Raw genomic sequence first — 11,812 nt, 5'->3', positions numbered from 1 at the left:
GTTTCATTTCCCTTCATCCTCCTCTTCCCCATCTATTAATAATCATTCTCATTTCATCCTACTACCAAACATGCAAAATACTTTCACCAAAATCCATTACCATTACCAAGTATTTGATACCCATTCCGATTCCGATTCCCATGTGCGAACCAGAACACCCTATTTTTTTTTTGGAGTGATGGAGTTTCTTTACTCAATTTTATTCTCCGTGAATTCTTACCTTTTGTCGAATGACATGTGCCTTGCAATATCTTACTTTGACTCAACTTGATATTAGTTTTGAAATTAATAAACTATGTCAACATATGCATACTCCTACTAAAGTAATTGGCTTTTAATGAAGAGATTGCTTCGGTATGTTAAGGGTACTCTTAATCGTGATCTTCATAAATATTTATGATTGGAATGGTTGTCGTGATAACCGTAAATTCACGAGTGGCTTTGCTATATTTCTTGACTCCAATCTCATCTCATGGACTTGTATAGTAAGAAGCAAAAGACAGTTGTTAGGTCATCAACTAAAGCAGAGTACAAATTTATATATAGTTGATGGTACGTACAACTAATGTGGTTAGTCTCTCTCTTCTAAATAAAGTGGTTGATCCTTCATCTACTGGTCTAGTGTTGTTGTGTGATAACTTGAGAAGTACTTAACTGTGTGTTAATCCTATTTTTCATACACGAACCAAACATTTTGAGATTGACTCTATCACTTTGTTCAGGACAAAGTTGCCTCCAAACAGTTACAAGTTAACTCCATCTCCACCAAGGATCAAATACCTGGTACTTTCACCGTATCATTGGCTTTCTCACCTAGTCACTTTTATGTGTGATGCATGGCATACAAGCTTTGTATTGCACACTTCTCACTCTCCTTCAGCTTGACGAGATTATTAGGAATAATATTTGTATTAGGAATGTACCATATATAAAGTGATTGGGTTTAATTTTATTTCCTTATTCTTATTAAGGTTTAATTTGTATTCCTATTAGGGTTTGTACATGCTTCCTCTATATATATATATTAATACTCTGTATTAATACTCGGGTACAAGTAGGAATACCCTATACGAAACCGATCTACATGACAGTGGGTCAGAGGTTCCCGGTCTCTTTGACTATTAAGATGGTAAAACAGCCAAAAGTCTTTTCCATAGCAATAAATGCGCCTTTTATAAGTGGCCTCGGGAAGAGTCATGCATTACGCGTGTCAAGCATGCACCGGCCTGCGCGACGGCCCAACGTACGGAAGCCAATTGCGAGTTCCCAATAAGCTAGGACTGCTGGTCGAATGGGACTCCGAGTAAGGGGCGGGACGTTGGTTCAACCGGCCTAGGGAGACCGGAAGGCCGGACGAGGTATTTAGGCAAGTAAATATGTTGGTAACCAAAATGTAGATCGGTAGACCGGGATGCAGAGACCGAGGTTTTATCCTTATCAATATATATTGATCATTGCATAATACAATACAAAAAATTTATTTCTACATAGCCTCATAGCTTATAGGATTAATTTGTGATGTAAGTTAAATTGTTTGGATTCTTATTGAGCTAACATTGCTCGTAGGTTATAAGAATAATGAATCTTGTTTGTTAGTACATCGGCAAATTATACTATGGACTATAAATAAATATTCATTTCTAATATATTGAAAGTACATTATTTGATATACGTACTAAATGTTCATTATTTGGTATACTACTAAATACGAAGTAATAAATATTTGTTACACAAATAATGTATCTTCAAAAATGAACATTTAGTGTATTAAAAATGTACATTGTTTCACGTTCCACATGGGAGAGGCCACTACGTGCCATCTGAGCACAAGGTGCTTGGCAGCTACATCAAATTTAAATTAACTTAATTATTTTCGCTCTATTTTCAGAGACAGAGTTACAGTGATAGAGGCACTTTTCCTTTTAGGAAAGGTCTAGGGTTCGAATGCCATATGGCTTACATCCAATAATATTTATAATTATATTTGAGATATGTAATTTATAATGTGTTTTTTATTTGAATTATTTTATCAAGTTAATTATATTTCATATTTTGTTATGAATATATTTTTATATAGTTTTGATGTGTTTTGTTTTTTGCCTATATCTGATAGCTAGTAGCTGGTTGGGTTAGCTCATAAGGATAGCTGATTGTCTTAACTGATTTGACCAACTGATTATAGAAAAGTGTTTGGTCAATTAGTTGTTTAGTTTCAGCTAATTAGATGTAAAATGATATATAAGGGCATTGTACTAATTTCTTAATTCTTAAATTACTTTTTTAAATTATTATTATTATTATTATCATCATCATTATTATTATCATTATTATCATCTCTAAATTACAAATTGAAGAGAAAGCACTAATTTTGAATTGCAAATTGAAGTGAAGGCACTAATTTTGAGCTGCGAATTGAAGAGCGACCAACGTTTTATATTTTGGATAAAATTGCCATTTACCCAAGCAGCTATTTAGAAACACTGCATTGATCAACGTTTTGTATTTTGGCTTATTGAGCCAATCAGCCAGGTCAATAAATCATTTACCAAACACTAAAAAATAGCTTATTTAATGGTCGATCAGCTATTCTTGATCAAATAAGTTATTTTTTGGCTGATAAGTCAATAACCAAACACCTCCTATATTTGAGATATGTAATTTATAATGTGTTTTCTATTTGAATGTGTTTTATTTTTTGCCTATATCTAATAATATTTATGACTATATTTGAGATATGTAATTTATAATGTGTTTTTTATAATATGTTTTCTATTTGAATTATTTTATCAAATTAATTATATAATTTTTCGCCTCCACTGAGGCTCAAATTCCCAATCTCCCATATAAGGGAACAATTTGGTGCCATTGGACCACAAAGCCCTTTTAAAATTAATAATGAGATGTGTAATTTATATGTGTTTTATATTTGACTTATTTTATCTAATTAATTATGTTTCATAATTTTTTTATGAATATTTTTATAAAATTTTGATGTGTTTTATTTTTTGTCTATATGCAATAATATTTATGACTATATTTTGCCTCCACTGAATACAATTTTTGACTCCGTCCCTGTCTATTTTGATTGAACACCTTCACAAAAATCAATTATAGCTAATACTTAACACTTCATTTTGATGAATTTACACCTTCAAATACTTATGTGCCAATGATACTAAAAATGCTACAACAAGACTACAAGATCCCACTCAAAATTATTGCAAAGTTAAAATTACCCTAGGATACAAACAAAAGAGTGGATAGTGGGAATAAGCAAATGCAGCTTCGATCCAAAACAACTTTAACGTAAAGTAATTTTCACTGCCAAGTTATAAAATCCCAGGAGATGGGAACGATTTACGCTTGCTACTTTGCTAGTCAATTCTCGACTTTCGTCGTACAAGTCACGTGATGTTTTTCTTTTCTTTTTTTTTTTTTTTAGTCCACAAAGGCACAAATCATGCAATGTAACGTGGTATATCTGCCCACAGTTTCTGAGTTCCATCAACCGACAACCATACAGGGCTCATAATCTCACATACGGACTCCGTCCAGAAAGAATGTGAAAAGACAGTGATAAGTTTTTTTAACGTTGTTCGAGAACAGCTCTCTTAAAATTATATATATATATATATATATATATAGAGGGCCGTTTCAATAAAAATTGGGGCCCTGTGATATATCTTAATTTGGGTCTTTTTTTTTAAAAATAATTTCTATATATAAATAATAGTTATTCAAAAAAGTTGTATCAAAATATAAATATTGTATAAAAATTAAAATACATATAAAATTTTATTTAAAAAGTGACATGCGTCGTGCACATTTAGGACCTTTCTTTATTGGGATATTAAGTTGAAAATACCCTTAACAATTTTAGATTTTTGCACGTTTTAAACGAATGGGTGACCGGCGCGATGAATTTTGGCACTAAAACAATAGTCGTAGATGAAAATTGGTACTAAAACAATAGTCGTGGACCAAAATTGGTAGAAATTAAACATATGGACCAAAATTGTCATTTTGCTAATAATCATGGGAACAAAATTGGTATTTGCTCTATATATTGAGTTTTTAAAGCAATTGTCAATTGGGCTCAATTTCATCTTGTCACAAATTGGTCCAATCTTCGTACATTTAGCCTAAATTTTTGTAAAGTATATATACATACAAATTTTTTTTTTAAATATGGAGCTCCCAAAATTGGGGTCATGTGCGGTTGCACATGTTAGACATGCTCAGATACGGCTCTATATATATATATATATATATAATCAAGTTTCAGTACGCCTAGGCCTTATGTCTTAACGTACGACAACATCATTATGTATGCAAAAACACACCAATTGAGTTAGGAAACGCACAATAATAAAATGCACCAACGAATTGCAATTTTATCATATTTCTCACCTAAGGCAATTGTTTCTTTTATTTTTTTAAAAAAATACCCAACTTAGGGGGTTAGTTTACCCTTTGTCCAGAACCAAAGTTGATGACACGATATATAATATTTTTTTAATTAAAATATAATATTTTAAATAAATTTATTAAAAATTTTAAAATTTTACTAAAAAAATATTAAATATTTCACATAAAACGAAATTGTACAAAGCTTATTCATATTTAGATAACACATTTCACATTTTCATGTTTTAAAAAGGTATAGATCCCTGCTATGCTGACATACCCTACACCTTGGTCTTAAATTTAGGCTCCTGAATTGAGGTCATGATCAAAACACGATTTTTTTAATTTTTTTTTTTTTTTTTTTGCAAATTCAAAACACGTTATTAAAAAAGGCTCCTGAATTATTATATAAAAAAAAAAGAGCTCCTGAATTGAGGTCATGTTCAAAACACGATTTTTTTTTTATTTTTTATTTTTTGCAAACTCAAAACATACACGTTATTAAAAATTCGAACTTATTACATACATACATATATATATATATATATATATATATATATATATATATATATATATATATATATATTCAATACGGACAGTGGCTCCCGTACGGTCGGTGAATTCATCATTAGTTATGCAAAAATGAATCACATCTAATGGTGTAGTGACCGCACAGCCTCACTGTCACTTGAGGACTGTACCATAAGAAAGAAATAATAACTAATCCCAGCTTTACATCTGTAAACATTTGACAGACCCTGATCAGAATTTTTTAAAAAATACAGTGACATTTTCGTAATTATCAATAACTTCACTATGCAAACTTGTAAACACTTAAATATGCAATCTTTAACAGCAAAATTTGCAAACCTGGTAAATTTTATAAACTCAATGAAAATCAATTAAACTTGTAACTTTTTTATTTTCAAGTTTCAAGTCAACAGTCTAACTAACTTGACTAAAATTGTAACCGTTTCGCACAGTATTCACTCTATATATAAAGATAGTCCTTGTACGGTACTCTTCACTGACTTGGCGAAACTATGTGGGAGATCAGAGGTGACCATTTTCTGAACATGGGGCCTGACCTTTATTGGCCGGGATGAATCAGGACCAGCACTGAGCCGTGTGAATGCGTGATCTACAGGGTGGTACCTCTTCATAATCACCTATATATACTGCACATATGGCTTCTTTGCAGAGCATATGTGCCTTTAATTTGGAGTATTTTGTACTGATTTACTTTCATTTGTGGACCAAACATGTTGATCAGGGCTACAAAAATCGGAGTTGGATTCTTATTTTATCATTCGTTTCACTATATAACTCATGATTTACTCAACGTTCTCAATTCTAGGTCTACATGCCAAAAGCAATGGAGAGGGAACCCAAATTTATGACCATCCAACATCTTGTGCCAAATGGAAGGGGCGAGTTCGAGTTTTAATGGAGGAGATATTGATTCTTTGTGCTTCAGTAAGTTAAGAAAGTAGTTATGAACAGATACTACATTGTAGCAAGAGTCAGTAGTACTCAAAGAGAAATATATAACAAAAAGGATTTAGGTAGAACAAAGTGCAACTTAGATGGACCTTGGTTTCCTTTAAACAAAATGATACAACTTAATTATAATACAAATATATGAAAACATTATATATCACAAATCACAATGACTTAGTGGGGGCACAATAGCATCCTAACCATACAGAATATGTAAATCATACTAGGAATGCCCTCAGTTAATGGCTCAGTTAAAAAAGGTATTGACAAAAATTAAACGCATGACCTTGTGGTCTAGTGGCACTTGGTTGCACCCCTACACGGAAGGAGTGAATTCGAGCCTCAGTGGAGGAAATATTAAAAAATTTAACTTTTAATTAGACTAAATATGATTAAATTGTGAAACGGTCTCACATATCCGCATACATGAGACAGGTCGGGTTTTATAAATATTACATTTTTCCTCATATATATATACACACACACACACACACAAATTTTGTGTAAGTAACTTTTCAATCCGTGATATTACATTTGAATTAAAAGTATTACATTTGAATTAAAAGTATCTCACTTTTCTTCATGAATATTACATTTTCTTCAATTAATAATCAATCAATTTATCACTGCTTTGTATTATATTTTTTTTAAAATAACTATTAAACCCTTAAATTTTACATTTTTTAATGTATTACATTTTTTCTTCAAAAGTATTACACTTACTCATATAAGTAACAAAAAAAATTATTTATTATTAATATTATATTTTTTAACATAAATATTACATTTTCATCTTGACCTAACTATTCTGATCGATAAAAATATGTGATATGGTCTCACAAAATACTCACCCTAATATTAAAAGTCGAGAATTAAATTAAATAGGGTAATGTTGTAGGATTAAAATAGGAATTTTCTTGATTAGGAATGTGCGGTGATTAGAAATGTGCAGTGAACAATGATGTAATTCCAAATCTTGTCTTTTACATGCATGTTTCGTCCATGATCGTAGCATTTATTTTTCAACCTTCACGTCTTCTAATTACTGTGACATAGGAGATGTATATACCTGCCACAGGAGGACCACCAATCCACCATGCGGTTGTATTAATTAAATAATGAATACTACTTCACTATTTCAAAACATTTTTCCTTCTTATATAGAGAAATTATTCATTTTTCGCCCATCGACTATAATACGCATATCAATTTTGATTCTTGACTATTAAAATTTTCAAATTAGGTGTATGACTATTCAATTTGTATCACATTTGGTCATTGACTATTAACATTTCCAAATTAGATACATGACTATTCAATTATATCACATTTGGTCATGTTGTTAAAATTTTCGGCTAAATTTCTGGCTAAGTCATCGGTAACCAGCTAGTTTCTTTAATTTTATTTTAAAAATTATTTTAATAATTTTTAAATTAAAAAATTATTTAAAAAAAAAAAAAAAAAAGGCTGGTCATCTCCCCCCACCCTCCGCCTTCGTTTCTGATCTGCCAGAGGCAAAGGAGGAGGGAGGTGGTCGGCATTCTCTCCCCCCCCCCCCCCCCCCCCTCCTTTGTATTCGGCGGAGACGAAGGAGGAATGGGGTGGCTAGCATTTTTTTTTAATTTGCTAAGTTTTTTAATTTAAAAATTATTAAAACAATTTTTAGAATAAAAATTGAATAAATGAGTAGGTCACTGATGACTTGGTCAGAAATTTGGCTGGAAAATTTAACGACATGAACAAATGTGATACGAATTGAATAGTCATGCACTCAATTTGAAAATTTTAATAGTCAATTACCAAATGTGATACAAATTGAATAGTCATGTACCTAATTTAAAAATTTTAATAGTCAATGACCAAAATTAATATATGTATTATAGGCAGTGGCGGAGCCACAATGAGGATAGTGAGGGCAGCTGCCCCCACTCACCCCACCCCATCCCATATATAGCCCTTATATATATATATATATATATATATATATATATATATATATATATATATATATATATATATTTATATTTATATTTAGATATAAGTATATGAAAATAGATATAAATAAACAATTGATTAGTTAGTTGAGTTGGTTAAGGTGCCTTTTTACTTAAGCTAGGGCAAGGGTTTGAATCTTGAGAGTGCAGGCATTCATCCCCCTTGCCTTCTTTTTTTTATTCCTTGTAAGCTTTATATATATAACTTTTTTAAAAAAATTAATAATGAAATGTGGAATTTATAGTGTGTTTTAATTTAGATTTGAACTATTTTATCAAATTAATTATGTTTTATATATTGTTATATATAAGGGGCACATTTTATTTTGAAAATACAACATGCTTACATACAACATTGAAGCATAATATTAAGAATCTCAAGCTAAATTCAATTCAAATTCACTACAACTGTATCCAAAAAGCATAAACCTAAGAATTTTTTTCACATTTTTTTTAATAATGCTATTTTTATCTTCTAATTTTATCTCTTGACGTGACAATAAAATTATTTTTACTCATGACCTATCATTCACCACCCCTACCCACCCCCCATCCCGTGTTTTTTTTTTCTTTCTTTCTAACTTTCTTTTTTTAAAGAATCTACTTATTAATAAAATATAAAAGAAACCAATCAAATATTATCATGTAAAGATGTGAAAATTAGAATATGAAATAGGGAGGGAAAAATATAACATTACTTTTTTCTTTTTATCATTTATGTACTCATCTATTTTCTATATCAAATTATATTGTGCCATGCACCATAGAATTCATGTTACATTGTAGATCTGGATACAAACTTATTTTTAAAATTTCACAAGTCAAAATTAACAAGTAGTATACTAAAAATAAACTCATTTCCAAATTCCAAGAACAATCTTACTACGTGGAACCGGATCCACAGTCTAAGCATTGATTTTCTCGATATCCTAGGAAACATTTGTTGAAATTGGTCCATATCCATTAGAATTTCATGCCCACGTTTTTATAAGCATTGTTGACTCATTAATGGGCGTACCAAATTATTTAGGCCCAATCAGACATGGGTTACCCAAAATTTGAAACTCCTTTACGATGGCCTACGCCACAATAAATTATCAATTATGCAAGGTGAACCCAAGTCTATGCCCGACCGCGGGCTAAATTTTTGGCGGGCTTTTGCGGGCCGGCCCGTTAGGTCCGCGAACCAGAATTTGTGTACCCTTAACCCGTCCCGTACGGATTTACGGGCCCCGCGCGCTTATCATCTTCTTCTTCTTCTTCTTCTTCTTTTTTTTTTTAATATACATTCACAGTGTATTACCATGAATATATATATTCACGGTAATACACTGTAATATATATATTTACAGTGTGTGAATATATATATACACACACTGTCCAATATATATATTCACGCATTGTGAATATATATATATTCACGTGTGCTGTGAATATATGTATATATTCACAGTACATGCGAGCGCGGGAAGAAGATGCTAGCGCCTGTTCGACAAGCATCCACAACGCCTTTGACATGCGACATCTGATCGCCAGGTGCATGACTTCCGGCGAAAGAGATGAGATGAGCATGCTTAACATAGCCTGGTCCTGGTGAATCCAGGATGCATATAACGGATTAGGTTGCGCGGTGGAAGACTCGTCGTTGGCAGTGAGAGAGGTGGAGGGACAAGGGTTCATGCCGTCAACAAAACCCATTAACTCATGATCGTGAAGAAACGGTACAACTTGAGTTTTTCAAAAAGAAAGTTTTTATTGGTTAATTTGATACTAATGAAGTAGTGGGATGGATAGAGAGGTTATGACCGAAGAGGCTGAGGAAGTAATGGTGGCATCTGAGACGGTCCGTTTCGAGTTAGTTAACAGAATTGTCTGTCATTAGGAAAGAAATTAAACCTCTGTCATTAGGAAAGAAATTAAACCTAGCAAACTGATACCAGATGAGAACTGAATATTTGTATTGAATGAATTCAGTAATTACAATGGTAGAGATATAGGAGATATATATATACAATAAGAATGTCAGAGAAACTAGGATAGATAGTACTAACATGACTCAGATACACAGAGCCCTAATAGGGATAAGAAATGAATTATAGTGAGTTTTAATTTTGTGTTCAAGGCTCACGATTGATTGAGCGTTATTCTTGATTTTCTTTTGTTACTTTGTTTCTTTCTCTCTTTCTTTATTTTTTATTTTATGATAAATTTAAGAAAAAAGTGTCAAATAAGTAATTAAATCATTTAACATTAAAAATGTGTGCAATTGGCATTATTTGTTGGTGAGTAACAATTAAGTTGCCCATAAACTTTGGATTTAGTATGCACATGAAAAATAAAATACATTTTCTTTAATTATTTAACAAATATAATATCATATTAATTTTTATAAATTAAAAAATAATAATAAAACGAAGCATCCCTGCCTTGTGCAGATCAATGGAGGAGGACGCAAACTCCTCCTCCTCCTTCGTCGAGGTTGAGGGAGGAAGCAGACTCCTCCACCGTCGAAATTGACAGGGGAGGTGTCCTCCTCCATCTACGTAGCCTCCTCCTCTGTCTACATAGAAGGAGAAGCCGCCTCCTTTGTTAACGGAGAAGAGTGTTCTGAAAAAAAAAAAAATTAGGACCTAGATGAAGAAGGTAGGGGTAGCCATGGTTGCCTCCCCGTCGTCCAGATCAGAAAAAGGAGGGGGCAGCGATGGTTGTCCTCCCCTTCGTCCAAATCAGACGAAAGAAAATGCAACATTGGTTGCATCTATCCTCGTCAAGAATAAAGGTGGGGCAGTCATGGTTGCCTCCCACTTCGTCCACAACAGATGAAGGAGGAGGCAGTTGACTGCCTCCTTTGTTGAAGCCGTTTTAGAAAAAAATCAAAAGAATCATTAAAATCAATATATATATATTTGACATGTCACTGCCACATAACTGTCCATATAAGCATTAACATTTTAAAATTAATTATATTGAATAATGTCAAGTCATCAATTTAACTTGTTTTACTTGGAGTATTATGAAAAAAAATGCTAATAATTGCACCTTTTTTTTTGCATGTTTAATTTTCTAGTTGCACACTTTTTGTTTGATAGTTCAATTGCACAAAGTGTAAAAGTTCAGTGGCATACTGGCATGGCATATTTGGCACTTTTTCTTAAGTTTAATATTTTGAACCATCAAACAAAAAAGTGTGCTACTACTACTACCACCACTACCACACCACCATCACCACCACAACTACCACCAGCACCATCTCCACCACCACCACACCACTACCATAGTACCACTACCATCGCCACCAACACCATCACCACCATCACCACTTATTATTATTATTATTATTATTATTATTATTATATCAAATAATAGAAAATGAACAAAATGGAAAAAATGTAATTTCTTATCTTTCAGCCAAACTGAAGAAAAAAATCTGACATTCAACTAAAAAAATAGAAAATTAAAATAGTTTTGAAAAAATGAATCATTTTCTGGAAATCATTTTTCAAAAAACATTTTTCAAGTTTTCAAGCAAACCCTAAGTGAGGAACTAAATTAACAATTTTCAGTGATAATTGAAGACCAATTGTGTGTAATTTAAAAATTAGAACAAAAATAATTATCATATCATAACTATGAGACAAAAATTAATGTTTTTCTCCCTAATTTATATAGGTGAGATATATAGAGGGGGTGAAAACATGAAAAAGCCACAAAGTTCAATTATGTATTTGAATGACAGTTAATATTCCTCCACTATCAGAGATACAATACCTTACAAAGTTACAATACTGATAGAAAATTAATTAATTACTGCCACTTGCATATATATATATATATATATATATATATATATATATATATATATATATATATATATATATATATATATATATATATATATATATATATATATA

The sequence above is a fragment of the Ipomoea triloba genome, chromosome 8, assembly GCF_003576645.1.
Source record: "Ipomoea triloba cultivar NCNSP0323 chromosome 8, ASM357664v1".
NCBI classification, from domain to species: domain Eukaryota; kingdom Viridiplantae; phylum Streptophyta; class Magnoliopsida; order Solanales; family Convolvulaceae; genus Ipomoea; species Ipomoea triloba.
This window is presented reverse-complemented; position numbering follows the sequence as displayed.